The sequence below is a fragment of the Grampus griseus genome, assembly GCF_964374135.1.
Source record: "Grampus griseus genome assembly, chromosome: 6".
Classification (NCBI taxonomy): Eukaryota; Metazoa; Chordata; class Mammalia; order Artiodactyla; family Delphinidae; genus Grampus; species Grampus griseus.
In genome coordinates, this window is record NC_139000.1 from 38471939 (window position 1) to 38489520 (window position 17582).

At 38.5% G+C, this 17582-nt stretch overlaps 1 pseudogene across 1 annotated transcript; it reads left to right on the top strand.

Annotated features, from left to right (window-relative positions):
- The first annotated feature begins 11167 nt into the window (after nucleotides 1-11167).
- LOC309824415 (inorganic pyrophosphatase 2, mitochondrial-like) lies at nucleotides 11168-12369 on the top strand (annotated as a pseudogene). Its single transcript has 2 exons — nucleotides 11168-11827; nucleotides 12047-12369. The product of its transcript is annotated as an inorganic pyrophosphatase 2, mitochondrial-like (transcript).
- Nucleotides 12370-17582: the final 5213 nt, after the last annotated feature.

Consider the following 17582-nt stretch of genomic DNA (forward strand, 5'->3'; position numbering starts at 1 on the left):
TGATTCTTTTACTCTACCTAGCTACATTCTGCATGCAGGCTATCACCACATGGTAGACAACATGACTACCAGCAAGACAACTACATCTTTCCTTAACATCCCTAGCTTAACATTTCCACAAACAGAACTTCCCTATCTGTCTATATATCAATCCTATGCAATGCTCTGCTTGACCATCACCCAAAGTTGGTCAGACTCAAGTTAAGGGCACAGTCCTCCAGACTGCCAAGTATGCCCAAGACTTCTGACACCAAGTGAAAAATCAGAGGGAACAGTCTCAAGACTGCTCTCATTTCAGACACCAGGCACAAGTTCAGTGTTCCCAAAAGGACACCCTTACTTCAGACCAGCTAGCTAAAAATTCAGGGGAGTTCTCATGACCACCCACAGGTTTGATGGTTCACTAGAACAACTCATAGGACTCGGGAAAACATTAGACTTATCATTACAGTTTTATTATAGCAAAAGGATACAAGTTAGAATCAACCAAAGGAAAACATGCATAGGGCAAAATCTGGAAGGGTTCCAGATGCAAAGCTTTCACCATCCTCAGAGATGCATTACTCTTCCAGTACCCATATATGACAATACTCTAAGAGCTAAGGAGCTAAGGAGCTAAGTCTCCCAGCTAAGGAGACTCACCCGAACTTCCACGTCCAGAGTTTTTATGGGGGTTTAATATGTAGCCATGATTGACTGAATAATTACCTGCATGGTTTAGCTCAATCTCCAGCCCACATACTTCCCAGAAGTCAGTCTGACATCACGTGGTCTAAGGAGCCCACCATGACTAATAGAGACACTCCTTGCAGGAAATTACAAGGGTTTAGAGGTTGCCTCCTAGAAACAGGAGACAAAGGCCAGATGTGTCTTTGAGCTGAGGCCAAATTCTTTATTACACAGTCATACTTGCCCATCCCTAAAAGAATTGATCACTAATGCTTAGTGAATGAAATAATCTGATAGGCCAAACTAGATCTGCTTATATCCCAGTAGCAGGAGTAAAGCATGCTAGAGAGGAAGTTCCCAGAAGGAACCGTAAGAATAAAGCTAGGACAATACATATGTTAAACAGACATAACCTTTAGCCACAGATGTCCGCTACAACTAGCAACAAACATTACTTCATTATCTAAAAATATTCAGACTTTAAAAACTAATAGGGGGCTTCCCTGGTGGCGCAGTGGTTGAGAGTCCGCCTGCCGATGCAGGGGACACGGGTTCGTGCCCTGGTCCGGGAAGATCCCACATGCCGCGGAGTGGCTGGGCCCGTGAGCCATGGCCGCTGGGCCTGTGCGTCCAGAGCGACGGGAGAGGCCACAGCAGTGAGAGGCCCACGTACCGCACAAAAAAAAAAAAAAAAAAAAAAAACTAATAGGAAACTTAGGGGAGATACGAAGAAATGATTCTAAAAACCTATGAGTATAAACTAATCAAATAGAAATCTTTCTAAGTAAAACATTAAGAATGAATATAAGAAAATTACTTGAAGAGTATGATTTCAATAAATATTTGTCTGTAGTACAAACTTTAAAATTATAATACATTTTTTTCTTTTCTTCTTTCCTATGAACTGTAATGCCTAGTAAGTACAGCTATTATTTTTGTTTCATCATATTTTTAAATTGAAGTATAGTTAATTTACAATGTTGTGTTAGTTTCTAGTGTAGAGCAAACTGATTCAGTTATACATATACATATTCTTTTTCATATTCTTTCCCATTATAGTTATTACAAGATATTGAATATAGTTCATTATGCTATACTGTAGGACCTTGTTGTTTATCTACTTTATATACAGTAGTTTGTATCTGCTAATCCCAAACTCCTAATTTATCCCTCTCTCCCTTTCCCCTTTGGTAACCATAAGCTTATTTTCTATGTCTGTGAGTCTGTTTCTGTTTTGTAAATTAAAACAGAGTTACCATATGATCCAACAATTCCACTCTTGGGCATATATACAGAGAAAACTCTAATTTGAAAAGATACATGCACCCCAATATTCATAGCACCACTATTTACAATAGCCAAGACGTGGAAGCAACCTAAGTGTCCATCAACAGATGAATGCATAAAGAAGGTGTGTGTGTGTATATATATATATATATATATATAATAGAATACTACTTAGCCACAAAATAAGAATGAAATAATGCCATCTGCAGCAACATGGTAGGACCCAGAGATTATCATACAAAGTAAAGTAAGTCAAACAGAGAAAGACAAATATCATATGATACCACTTATATGTGGAATCTAAAATATGATATAACCGTTTTTATTATAGAAAAACGTCATTCTAAGTCTCAGTTTTCTTATTTGCAAAATGAGGTTATTACTTACCTACTATATAATGTTATTACGAGGATTAGAGAAAAGGTTTGTAGAATTCCAAGCACAATTTCTGTCATTTAACAGATAATATCAAATTGATACTGTTGTGGGCTTCCCTGGTGGCGCAGTGGTTGAGAGTCCGCCTGCCGATGCAGGGGACACGGGTTCATGCCCCGGTCCAGGAAGATCCCACATGCCGTGGAGCAGCTAGGCCCGTGAGCCATGGCCGCTGAGCCTGCACGTCCGGAGGCTGTTCTCTGAAACAGGAGAGGCCACAACAGTGAGTGGCACGCGTACCGCAAAAAAAAAAAAAAAAAAAAAAAACAAAATTGATACTGTTGTTGCCACTGTTGCTTCCCGAAATTAAAAGCCACAGCTCATATGTAGTAAGTGAGATATCCAAATATGAATGATCACAACCTAGGAAAAGCAGAACTCAGAAGAATCACTTTTTAATGCTTTAGAATAAGAGAGCAATGCATAAGGGAAAGACATTTGAATCGAGAACAAAAGGCCTGATTTCATGCTTCTTTCCCACCACTTTACGTACTAAGCAACTATTGGCCTTAACTTTAACATCTATAAAGTGGGGATAATAGTCCCTTTTTTTACCGTCTTTACTGGATTCTTCATGTGATATGTTGAGAAAGTATTATACAAAATGAGTGGCACTAGTAGTTATATAACCATATTTTGCTTTGTATATATAAAGAAATATTATACAATTAAGGCAAAATATGTAAACTTCAATTGCTTACATAATTATTGTATCAAGAGAGAAAAGTTGTTTCTATTACTCCACAAACATAAGAAAGACCTTATCACATTATAAAAAGCATAAAATGCTAAAGATATATCTAATTATATGTTATATCAAGGGTTACAATTTATGACTAAGATATAAGAAAAGATAGATGGCTATAAACTTGTATATTTAGCAGTATTAATAGCAGAAGTAACCAGTGCCAATCCTGTCAACTGGAATATTGACACTAGCAGAATATGACAGAATTATGAACACCATTTCTGAACACCCAAGCTCCAAGTTCCATGGGAACAAATTTCTCAGGCCACATAAGATATATTTACTTTCATTATATTATGGATCATATGATCTAAACAATCACTTTTAGCCTAAAAGAGTTAGTAGAATGTCTAAGTTGTGACCAAAGAATAATAAGGAAGACACGCTTCCTTATTAATAATAAGCACCTTCCCTTCTCCAGAAAATGTCAAAGGGTTATGCTAATATAATTTTCCACACAGTCTGAGCATCATAGTACTTCAAAGAACATTGCTTCAAAGCCAGACTCCCAGCCTGGAAATCTTCAAGCCATCTTTGACTCCTCCATCTCTTACATTCAATCAGTTATTAAATCTCCTGGATTTTTTCCTTAAAATTTCTCTCAAGTTTGTTCCTTTAATCTCCATTTTCTCTGCCACCATCGCAGTCCATGTCATCACCTTTTGTTAAAACTCTACCTCCTCCAGTTTTTTCTCCCTTGAACACAGCCTATAAAATTCTGCCTCTTTATCTCCCTAAAAATACTATTTATACTTACATCCTGCCACATCCTTGCCTCAGAGCCTGTAATCCAGTCAATCCTTTGATTCCAAGGGAGGAGCTTTTTAAAAAAGCACTGATGCCAAAGTTCTACCTGAAGAGGTTCTGATTTAATTCATCTCCGTCAGAGCAAGTCATGAATTTTTCTTTTAAAGTTCCTCTGGGCTTCCCTGGTGGCGCAGTGGTTGAGAGTCCGCCTGCCGATGCAGGGGACACGGGTTCGTGCCCCGGTCCGGGAAGATCCCACATGCCATGGAGCGGCTAGGCCCGTGAGCCATGGCAGCTGAGCCTGCGCGTCCGGAGCCTGTACTCCGCAACGGGAGAGGCCACAGCAGTAAGAGGCCCGCGTACCGCAAAGAAAAAAAAAAAGTTCCCCTGGTGTTTCTAACGTGTAGCCAGATTTGGGAACCACTGTGATGAATCTCTATTGCTTACTAAGTCAAGCTAGAACTCCTGTGGCAGTCACCGCAGGTGCTCTCCCCAGAGGCTTTACCATCCTACTGACCTTTCTGTGAGTTCATTCCTTGGCTTTGGGGTGATATGCTTTTAATAATTATCAGCACATACTACTCTCTTCCAATGACTGCCCTGGAGCTACTAGAGCTACTTTGTCCCTGCTCCTGCAAAGAAAACAGGAAGGGCCTGGGAGTTTACATCCCCTGGGGTAACCAGCAGTTGATGCCCAAATAATGTGGGAGTGTGACAGCCTAGCTCCCTTGCCTGGATTTGGACATATTCGGAGGTGTAATTTACACTTCAGAACTCCCTGGCAGGGTCAGGCTAAAACTGGGACTTTGCCTAAAAAAACACACACTTATTTGGCTTCTTCCCCTTCCCTTCATGCCCTTACTCATTTCTCCTGGGAGTACTTCTCTAAGAAATCACTTGCACATGAATCCTCATCACAAGGTCTACTTATGGAGACCCAAGGCAACCTAAGGCAACATCTTGGTCAAAACAGTTCATAACTTGTCACACCACGTTTTCTACAATTACCCAACATCCACCAGCAATGCTAGTTTTCTCATCCACTGTGCTTATTCCACACCACTTTTAAGCCTGCTATTTCCCCTCACCCAAGATGCCTCTTCCCTGCCTCTGTGACCATCAAAACTTCCCACCTTCCAAAAATAAGCTCTAGATATCTCCCCCATCCCATGCAGAGCCCAAGGCCCTACCCATGATAAGTGCTCAATAAATGTGGGTTGAACTGGTGCTGCCTCCTCCATCAAACTCATCCTGACAATTCCAGCACAGGTAACTCTAGCTGTCTTCTCTAACTTGTATATTTAATGTCAGATCCACAATCAGCTGTTGATTCTTTCAACCAATATTTGTGTGATTACTATGTACCAGGAACTGTGCTCATCACAGGGAGTGAAACAGTGACTGAGGATATTTCTGCCAGCATGGAGCTTACAGTCAAGTTAAGGATGCAGACATTAGGCAAATAATCACACAAATAAATGTTAATTTATAACCATGAACATCTAAGATGAGATAAATGGTGCTGTGAGAGAATATATGAGTAGTAATGTCCTTATCTAGGATTTCTCTGAATAATAATGAAGAAAGAACAACCTAAAATTACTGTCCTGTTTTCTATTCTAGGGGTTCTTAGACCCCCTTCCTCTGTAAAATTGCCTACAAATTTTATGTAACTATGTATTATTGTATTAACAGATTTTCAAGGAGTCCATGACCCAAAATTCTGCACAATGTTAACCCTGTAGAAAATAATGCCATGTTTATTAACTGACTCCTACATGTGCTTTATCTATCTTATCTGTAGGTCCTTGTTTATAGAAATATTAGCATTTTTGTTTTGTATCACATATCATTTAGTTTAATGTTAGACACAGGCACATCACTTAACAAATATTTGTTTTCCTCCCCCTGTTTTCAGCCTGAGTATTTCTACAGAACTCAGACCCTCAAAAACAAACTTTAAAAGTGTCTTTATTTTCTTTATTGAATAAGAGCACATTTTGAGCAGTTGTGGTTGGAGTGACAATGATTATCTGGTTTTTCTCTGGGTACCAGGAAAACAAGAGCAACAAAACAGGATTTGCATGTTAAAACCTGCCTGTGCTACGCTAGTGCCAAACAATTGTCACTACATTTCTTCAGAGTTCTGTTTCTTCAGGGAGTTAACACTTTCATTCTGGGAACTCCCTGCTGCATCCCCAAACCTTAGCTACCCTAAAAGTATATTACCAGGTAAAAGCAGAAAACATTCATTTCATACACAAAAAGATGAAAGCTGATTACTTAATCAGTTATACTGATCAATTTAAAAGAAAAACAATGAAAAATTAAAATTTCATTTAAAATGCCACTGGAAAATATTTGTGACTATTACACATACACTGAAAATAAGTGTTACATATGTATAAACTAAAAAATATGTGTTTATATATACTAGAAATAAATATGCTTTCAATATGTATATTTATATATGTTGCAGATAAATTAATGTATATAAAGGCCATAATTTTTAACTGACATCAACAAATACCTGAACATAAAATAATAAAATAAATAAGATTATCCCAGATTCCAATATATTGTTAAAAATGCAATAATTTCAACAACTTGTACTTGAATCTCAGGTCCAGAAGACCTGAAATAATGGTGCAAAACGTGAAAAACACAGAAACCACAGAAAATATTAAAACAATACAATAAACTGTTAAATCAAAGTACAAAAAAACCTTCAAGTTTATTGTCCTCGACACCTATCAAAGACTGAAAGAGAGAAAAAGACTAATATAATGCCATATTCTCAATTCATGCTTTTCTTAAACTTCAAGCTCTGAGTCTCAAAGATAGGTTGTTACTAGGATATCTGAAGAGATGACACCATATGCGCACATCAATATTTTAACTGACTGCCACTCTTGAATGATCCAGGGACCAAACACCAAATTTCTAAAATTTACTTCCTTTTCCCATAGGTTGACAACCCTGTGCCCCTGTATTCCTGCTTAGCACTTCCATGATAGGTATACAGATAAAGGAAGAGGAAGTTAGATGCAAATAATGTTGGCGCTTAACAACAATTCAGGTATAAGGTTTGATATAGTAATTGAAATCCATAGTTCAATCTCAAAGCAAGATTGGATTTATAGCTTTCCTTTCCTGTTAGCATATGGGATCAAATGCATGCTAAGTAGTTATACATTAGAAACCAAGTCTCAAAGATGACTTTAGGAAGGTAGCATCAGGTAAAAAATTACTGTCCATACAGGGAATGATGACAAGAAATGATGACAAGGAATGAAAGAGTATAAGGCAATCTAATTTTGCCATCTCTTGCTTCTACTTTCTAGGGCTTTGAAGCAAAGATCAGTGTTTCCTAACATTTTGTCCTCCCAGGAATGTAGTACTCCCATAGACATTGTCAACAATTCTTCATGCTAACTCTACGCTTTCTTTTGCCGCTTCAATGCAAGTAAAGATAAACTGATTTTACTGTAAATACAGATGGTTTTGATTTAGCTCCCATTTTTAAACTAATTTATTCTTAAATGTCAGCATTTTAATTATTAATGGCAAATTATCTGCTACCCACTTCATGAGTAATGAAGATTGACCAATATGTTGATATCCCAAAGTGGACAGCTGCTGACCATAAACAATTAACACTAACTTGCCTACTCTAACCAAGGAACTAAAGAACTGTGAGATAACTAACATGGCATCCTACAACTGAAAAAAGAAATACTTAGTAGCCATTTAGTTCTGTATTTTGCAACTCCTCTGTCAGGAACTCTCATATGCAATGAAAGACTACCAAATTTTTCTTTCCTTCCCTACTGACACTTTTAGCCAGGGTGAGGGGAATAAAGGTGATAGTAACCATAGTAGAAAGGAGATAGGCTAATAAATATGATGGAGGAGGTTTCACATGTGTATTATATATATAATATGATTATGGATGAGTGCTATGGAAGAAACAATGTCTAGAGGTCAGGAAAATGGCAGCCGCACTGTGCCCCAAGAAGGGTCACTGGGCTGTCACTGACCAGGAAAGACTCACTAAAAGCAGTGGGATAGGACTTCAATGTTTTTACTTCACTTCACAGTCAGCCAAAGTACTGCATTTTTCAAACTGGATTCATACTTGGGTTGCTTTCACTATGTAAATAAAACAAATGAAGAATTTTTCAATAACAATGGATCTTTTACTTGGCATATTAAACCCCTCCCCCAACACCACCCCCCAACCCCGCCACTACCACGACCCTTAAGCCAAGGCACTCCTCCAATGACTTTGATTGAGCCTTTTGTAGAATTATGAACTTGGAGAGCTTTTTAAAGGAGAAACGAACAAACTGAACGCCAGGTGGGATTTAGCCAAAGCTGTCACAGCTCTGGTTGTTACCCCTCATAATCCATCTTGCTGAATCAAAAAGCAAACTGTGAACAAACAGCTTAGGCAGTTTGTTTGAAGATACACTCCTGTCTTTCTAGGAGGGATTAAGTCATGGCTACAGTTTGTTTGGAAAATGATTATCCACATGAAAATTATTAAATTCATGTGACATCTCTTTGTGCTGAAATGTTTTATAACTTTTCGCCTCTGGATCATAGTGACAATGATGCTGTAGTTTTTATACTAAAACACAGGCTCTCTCCACAGTCTTTCAAAAAGTCGTCAATTTTTTTTGCATTTGCCACAAGCATACAGAAGATGTTGACTTTCAAACTTTTAAATAATAAGGGTTCAAGCTCTGCCTTTAAAAGGCATCACAGCAATACCAGATGTGGAGAGAAGAGGATTATTTTCAGCTTTTATTCTAAACACTGGATTCCATAAAAGCCACATTCATACCCTGCCGGGGGAGACAGATTAAGTGGCTGAGACCTTGAGCAAGAAAGGAAGAATAAAGGCAACCCTGTGATACATCAGAAGTAAAGTGTTTTCCCTTAGAGTATAGAATGGAGTGATATTAAATTTTCATTGTGGTAAGCAGATCTAAACCTTGGAATACAGTATAATCTCTAAATATCTAAGCAATCAGCCTCTTATATCACCAAATATTGCATTTTTGATACACAACGTATTTTGGTATGCAGGTAACTCTTGAATTGAGGTGAGAAGAGAGGCTGGGGGAGGAGGGTGTTATTCAACAAACACTAAATGGTTGCTATGTTTCAGGCACCATGGTGGGTCTTGGATAAACAGGCTTAATAAAACACTGGCCCTCTCTTCTTATACTCATAGTCTAGTAAGGGAGACAGACACGTAAACAACAGATTACTAACCATTGTGATAAAGAGCACAATAGAAGGGTAACCATTATGTTGATTAAGCAGAACTCCATAGAATGCAGACCAAAAAAAAACCCAAACAACTTCATTCATTCCCTTTATACTAGGTCTTTTATAACCAATCTGCAGATTCATTTTTTTCTCTTGTCCTTTGAAGAAAATTTTGGGTAAGGGAAGGTCCCATAATTTTCTTAGACACTCTACTTTTAAGTTACTTTTAGTGCCAAGAATAATCTAGCTCAGTAATAATAACGTCTAGTCCAGTTTATTAATCAAAACACCAACTTGATTTAAAGTTAAAACTTCTTCCCTCTGCCAACTGGTAGTAGTTTCAAGCTGGGACACTTAAAGTGGAGGAGAAGGGTATGGTCTTCTTTTTTCTCTATTTCCTCCCTTGCATTCTTTAACCCATCCAACTCCCATCTCCACACACAAAATTGCTTCTGTCTCCATCAGGGATGGAACTAGGCAAAGAGAGAAGAAAGCATCAGGAAATGTCTTAACTTGACTGGTACTATTAGAATCTGAACAAAGCAAATTCTTTCTCTAATAAGGTAAATTTATTTATTTACTTATCCCACGAATATTAATGGAACACCAATTACATTTTAAGAACTGTTACAAACACTGAGGACACATAATAAAAAAATCAAAGTCCCTGATTCCATGGACTTTAGAGTCTAGTGGGGGCTATAAGTCAACATACATTATACTAAATATATATAATTTATTCAGATAGATTGTATGTAAAATACAATGTTAATTATATAAAAAATATGTTAGATGGTGACAAGTGCTATGGAAAAATATTAAACAGGAAAGGGGGATAAGGAGCATGAGAGGTAGGTTAATTTTACTTAGGGCAGTCAGGAAAGCTTTTTCTGATAAGGTGATATTTAAGCAAGAGACCTGAAAAAAACTGAAGGATTTAAGCCAAGAAAATATCAGATTAAAGAGCATTCCGGCCTGAGAGAATAATAACTGCAAAGGCCCTGAGGTAGGCAAATGTTTAGTATGTTCAAAGAACAGCAAGAAGGCCAGTAGTATGGCTAGAGTAGAAGAAGAAAAGGAAAGAATGTTGGAGACGAGGCCAAAGAAGTAGAAAAATCTTAGATCAAATGTAAGGTATGCAGAGGCCATTGGGCTTTTTTCTGAGTTAAAAAGAGAAGCTCCTGGAAGTGTTGAGCAGAGAAGTAAAATGATATAATGTATGTTTTTAAAATATCAGTCTGGCTTCAAGGTGGAGAATAGATGGTAAGGCAAACATGGAAGCAGGAAGACAATTCGGAAGCTACCAGAAGAATTTAGGCAAGAGATGACAGTAGCTTGAATCACTATGCCTGAGTAGGAAGCAGGTAGAGAGCATTAGACAGATTCTGAATATACTATAAAAGATTTAATGATGGACCAATTATGGGTATGAGAGTGAGAAAAAAGTCAAAGCTAACTGCAAAATTTTTGACCTCAGAAACTCAAAGAAGGATGTTGCTACTTACAGAAATAGGGGAAAATGTGAGAAGGTAAGGTTCGACTTAAAAAACAAACAAGCAAAGGAAACAAAAACAAATAAACAAATGGGACTACATCAAACTAAAAAGTACAGCAAAGAAAACTACCAACAAAACAAAAAGGCCACCGGTTGAATGGGAGAAGAAATCTGCAAACAATATATCCAATAAGGAGTTAATATCAAAGTATACAAAGAACTCATATAACTTAATATCAAAAAAACAAACAATCCAATTAAAAAATGGGCAGAGAAACTGAACTGATATTTTTCCAAAGAAAATGGCCAACAGGCACATGAAAAGATGCTTAACATCACTAATCATCAGGGAAATACAAATCAAAACCACAATGAGATATCACCTCACACGTGTAAGAATAGTTATTATCAAACAGACCAGCTGGGCCTGGCGCGTTGGCGCTCCCACTGCCACCTCCGCCGCCGCCACCGCCGCCCACCTGCCACAGGGAGCGAGCTCAGGGCCCCGGCCGTGCTGCGCCATGGCCCTGTACCGCACGGAGGAGCACGGCCAGCCCCACTCTCCCGGTTACCACCTCTTTTTCAAGAATGTAGCTGGTCACTACATTTCCCCTTTCATGATATTCCTCTGAAGAGGAAAATGGCATTCCTACAAAGAGAGCACGAAATGATGAATATGAGAATTTGTTTAATATGGTTGTAGAAGTACCTCCGTGGACAAATGCTAAAATGGAGATTGCCACAGAGGAGTCATTGAATCCCATTAAACAAGATGTAAAGGATGGCAAGCTTCCCTATGTGCAAATATCTTTCCTCACAAGGGTTATATATGGAATGATGGTGCCCTCCCTCAGACTTGGGAAGATTCCCATCGAAAAGATAAGAGCACAGACTGCTGTGGAGATAATAATCCTATTGCTATTTGTGAGATACGCTCAAAGGTTCTTTCTCGTGGAGATGTTGTTCATGTGAAGACCCCTGGAATTCTGGCTCTTATTGATCAGGATGAAACAGATTGGAAATTAATTGCTATCAATGTGAATGATCCTGAAGCCTCAAAGTTTCATGATATTGAAGATGTTAAGAAGTACAAACCTGGTTACTTAGAAGTTATGCTTAATTGGTTTAGATTTTATAAGATACCAGAGGGAAAACTGGAAAACCAGTTTGCTTTTTTTTTTTGTGTGTGGTATGCGGGCCTCTCACTGTCGTAGCCTCTCCCGTTGCAGAGCACAGGCTCCGGACGCGCAGGCTCAGCGGCCATGGCTCACGGGCCCAGCCGCTCCGTGGCATGTGGGAATCCTCCCGGACCGGGGCACGAACCCGTGTCCCCTGCATCGGCAGGCGGACTCTCAACCACTGCGCCACCAGGGAAGCCCAACCAGTTTGCTTTTAATGGAGAATTCAAGAACAAGGCTTTTGCTCTTAAAGTTATTAAATCTACTCATGAATATTGCAAAGCATTGCTTATGGAGAAGTGTGATGGAGGGGCTATAAATTGGACAAACGTGCAGGTATGTGATAGCCCTTTCCACTGCTCTCAAGAGGAAGCTAGATCATTAGTTGAATCGGTGTCATTTTCACTGAATAAAGGAAGTAATGAAGAAGATCAAGTATGGCACTTCCTTGGCAAGTGATGAGAACGTTTGAAGTTCTGCCATCAGGATTCCAGTCTCTAAGAACTACAAGACTCCCATCTCCCCCAAGTGCTAGAAACAGGCAGATCTATGAGAATTTGCTAACTTCCTGTTGAAACTTTTTTTTTCAAACTTTTTCATATGCAATGTGTAAATAAACATTGAAATTTTTGGGAAAAAAAAAGACAACAAATGACAAGTGTTTGCAAGGATGTGAAAAAAAGAAAGAAAAAGGAAACCTCATGCACTGTTGGTGGGAATGTAAATTGGTGAGGCCACTATAGAAAACAGTATGGAGGTTCCTCAAAAAACTAGAAACAGAACTACCACATGATCCAGAAATCTCACTCCTGGGTATATATCTGGAAAAAATGAAAGCACTAATTTGAAAGGATACCTACACACCAATGTGCACAGCGGCACTATTTATAACAGGCAAGATACCGAAGCAACCCAAGTGCCCATCAACAGATGAATGACTGAAGATGTGGTGTGTATATATATATATATATATATATATATACACACACACAATGGAATATTACTCAGACATAAAAAAAGAATGAAATTCTGCCATTTGCAACAACATGGATGGACCCAGAGTGTATTGTGCAAAGTGAAATAAGTCACAGAGAAAGACAAAAAGACATAATGTATGATTTTATTATGTGTGGATTCTAAAAAAACAACAAATGAACAAACATAACAAAACAGAAACAGAGCCATAGATACAGAGAATAGATTGTCAGAGGGAAGGAGGGTGGGGGATGAGCAAAATAGGTGAGGGAGATTAAGAGGTACAAAATTCCAATTACAAAAATAAATGAGTCATGGGGATGTGTACAGTGTAGAGAATATAGTCAATAATAATGTAATATCTTTGTTTGGTGACAGTAACTAGTATAGTGGTGATCATTTTGTAACACACAGAAATACTGAAACACGATGTTTCACTATGTGAAACTAACATACTGTTGCAGGTCAATTATACTTCAAAAACAAACAAACTCAGAAAAGGAGATCAGATTTTGTGGTTACCCAAGGTGGAGGTGGAAGGAGGCAGAATTGAATAAAAGTGATCAAAAGATAAAAACTTCTAGTTATAAAATAAGTAAATACTAGGGATGTAATATACAACATGATTAATATAATTAAGACTGCTGTATGTATGAAAATTGTTAGGAAAGTTAACCCTAAGAGTTCTCATCACAAGGAAAAAATACTTCTTATTTTGAATCTATATGTGATGATGGATGTTCACTAAACTTATTGTGGTAATGATTTCATGATGTATGTAAGTCAAATCATTATGCTGTACACTTTAAACTTAGTGCTGTATGTCATTTATATCTCAATAAAACTGAAAGGAAAACAAAAACAAAAACAAGGGTTCTGTTTTGTTCATGTTGAGTTTAAGCTTCCTATTTAACAGCTAAAATCAATCTCCAAAACTGGAGATTAGAGAAGCCCAGCCTAGTCAGCAGTACTTAAAGACATGAAAAGGGAACTGTGTGGGTGGAAAAGTGATCCCAGGCCAAAGAGAATAGCTGATACCACATTTAAGATACTGATAATTATTAGAAGAAATACATTACCATTAATGAATCAAATATCACCCTTAAAGATTCCTTAATTTTAAAACATGTAAATGTGAAGAATTATAACATTTTATACCTGATTCTAATGATAACCATAAATTTTAAAAAATAAAATGGTAGCTGGCAGGTTAGAAAATTATCAAAAGGTTTTCCAACTAAAAAGAAACATTTTTAAATAAATGCTTTAAATAAACTCAGAGATTTCCTCATAGCTGCAACTTGGAATCAGTTGTTTTTATTTCCACTAAAAATATAAAGTCAGGAAGTTTTTTTATAAAGACAATTACATATCATATAATTCATTTCCCATTTGCAGTATGACAGTATGATCATCTCCTGAGATATCAAACTAAGATTTTGCTTCTCTTGGCAGTGATAACATAGTATAAATACCTACAAATGTAAAATGAGAGATTCTACTCTATTTAATATTTTCAAAGATTAAATTATCAAATGCAGATTAAACTATCAAACAAAACTCTATTATGCATGTTTTCACGTTGCATAAATACTGTCCCATGTAGACCCCAAGTTGAGAGAGGAAGAATTAATATTGGTCTACCAAACATCACAAGTGTTTCCTCTTTTAAGAAGAATGGGAGACAGATTTCTCACTACTGGAGAAGGAAGTTACAGATAATAGAGAGGAAGAAAACTACAATGAATCCTACAGTGTTGGATATTTAACTGGAATTGGAGGTATTAGTGTGAACTCACAGCTTTCAATATATACAGACACAAAAAATATATAGATGCATATTATATGTACATTATTATATGTATTACGTGTTATATAAACACACACACATACATATGTATATATGTATATATATATTTTATATATACACACACACACACACACACACACACACACACACATATATGTGTGTGTCCACTGAGAAGACATGGAACAGTAACACCCCGATAGCAACGAACATACTTACCACAGTTAGAACCTACTAATGGCTTCTAAATACCATACTCCAGCAAATTAAACCAGGGCATTTTGGAGAAATGGCTGATTCTAGGATTGGTTGCCAGAAAATACAAGATGCTCCTGACACATGTTGTATGATAAAGTAAGGAAATGTTCAAAGAATGATAGAGATATGTCAAAAGGATCCAGAAGCCAGTTTGAAGGGGCTCCCACTGTCCAAACCTGAGACAACATAAACATCAAAATAAATATTGATTACATGGGAATTCCCTGGTGGTCCAGTGGTTAGGACTCTGTGCTTCCACTGCAGGGAGCCCAGGTTTGATCCCTGCTCGGGGAGCTAAAATCCCACAAGTCACTCAGCGTGGCCAAAGAAAAAAGAAAAATAAATAAATAAATATTGATTACAGACTATAATTAACCAAATAAAATAGAAAACCATGAGCCCATGTGAATATAAATGAAGGAATGAATGAATGAAAAGTGTGATGAATAGGAAGATATATACAGAGTCTCAAAGTACCTCTACTCAAAAAAAAAAAGGAAAGCTTTATAGTATAAAAGTCTGGCAGACAGACAACACCTTAACCAAGTGATGAAATTGAACATCATTGGTAACGGGATTAATGAAAATCATGCATCACCTGATAGGATAAAATAAGAAACCAGCCTCGCTTGTGTGCTATTCCTACCAAAGACATATAACCTAAAACTAACATGAGGAAACATCAGACAAACCCAAATTGAAGACATACTACAAAATAACTGGCTTGTAGTATTTAACATTTATAAAAGTCAAGCATCAATAAAGAACTGTTCCGGGCTTCCCTGGTGGAGCAGTGGTTGAGAGTCCGCCTGACGATATAGGGGACACGGGTTCGTGCCCCAGTCTGGGAGGATCCCACATGCCGTGGAGCGGCTAGGCCGTGAGCCATGGCCACTGAGCCTGCGCGGCCAGAGTCTGTGCTCCGCAACGAGAGAGGCCACAGCAGTGAGAGGCCACAGCAGTGAGAGGCCCGCGTACCGCAAAAAAAAAAAAAAAAAAGAACAGCCTGACCCAGAAATTCCATTTCTAGGTATACACTCTAGAGAAGCACTTGCAAATATGCACAGTGAGGCATATAGAAAGTGGTTCATGGCAGCACTGTTTATAATAATGAAAAATAGGAAACAAATGTGCAGCAATCCAGAAAAAAGATGATTACCCATTTAAAGAACTATTATGCAGCAGTTAAAAGGAGTGAGGTACATCTATAAAAGCTATTACAGATAAACTGACAAGACACCTGGTGAATAAAAGAACCATGCTGTAGAGCAACATATACAATATGATACATTTTTATAACTATACATATTCTAGGTCAATGTATAGCATATCAAACTGATAATAGTAATTGAGTGTTTACCTCATAGGAAAGGCTGATCACTGGGAGTCTTTAGACTTATGGAGACTGTTTTAATTTTTTAACTCAGACAATCTAATAATGCATTACTTACATAAGTAAAAATAATTTTTAAAAATACTCCTGACCATGAGTCTACAGTCTATTTTGGGAGTATAGCAGACAATGAGAACGCTAGTGTTTCTCCGTCAACCATACTTTTCCATCCAATTCATCTAATATTTGAGAATGATATTCCCACTTCATGTTATCATGGGGGGAAATCAACCTAGTGCCTTTCTGATCATAAAGGTGAGCCCACAAAATTTTGCAGGACAGCAGCCAAGACGGCAGAGTAAAAAGACCCTGAGCTCACATCCTCTCACAAGCACACCAAAATCATAACTATCTGCAGAATAACCATAGATAAAAAAAGATTGGAGCCTACCAGAAAAGATCTTCTACAGCTAGAGACATAAAGTAGGAACCACAGCAAGACCAGTAGGAGGGGTGGACTCGTGATATAATCAAATCCCATACCCCTCCCTGGGTGGGTGACCCACAAACTGGAGAATAATTATATTGCAGAGATTCTCCCACAGGAGCGAGAGTTCTGAGCCCCACGTTAGGCTCCCCAGCCAGGGGGTCTGGTGCTGGGAAGATGAACTCCCAGAGCATTTGGCTTTGAAGTCCAGCAGGGCTTAATTGCAGGCGCCCCACAGGACAGGGAAAAATAGAGACCTCACTCTTCAAGGGCACATAAAAATCACACATACACTGGGACTCAGGGCAAAAGAATTAATTTGATAGGAGCTTGGGCCAGACCTACCTGCTAGTCTGGGAGAGTCTCCTGTTTGGGGGGTGGGGGGAGCTGCAGCTCACACTGGGGACATAGACACTGGTGGCAGATATATTAGGGAACATTGCTGACGGCTGACATCTTGGCTCATTAGTTCCAAGACCTGGACCAACCAAACAGCCTGCGGGCAACACTGCTGGGACACCTCAGACAAACAACAAAATGGGACACAGCCCCATCCATCAGTAGATAGGCTAACTAAAGACCTCACAGCCACCTCTAGGCTTGTCCCTAGACATGGCCCAGCGCACCAGAGGGCCAATACCCAGATCCCCCCACCAGTGGACAGGCACCAGCCCCTCCTACCAGGAAGCCAGACCAAGCTACTAGACCAGCCTCATCCACCAGAACCATGAACACTATGATCCCACAAATCAGGCCATATACCGTACCTGGTACCAGCTGGGCCCTGGCCTGGCCCACTAGCAGGGACACCCAGACCCCATACCCAAATGTGTCAGGAACTGACACCCCTCCACACCCAACGATCTATTGATAAAGTAAGCTC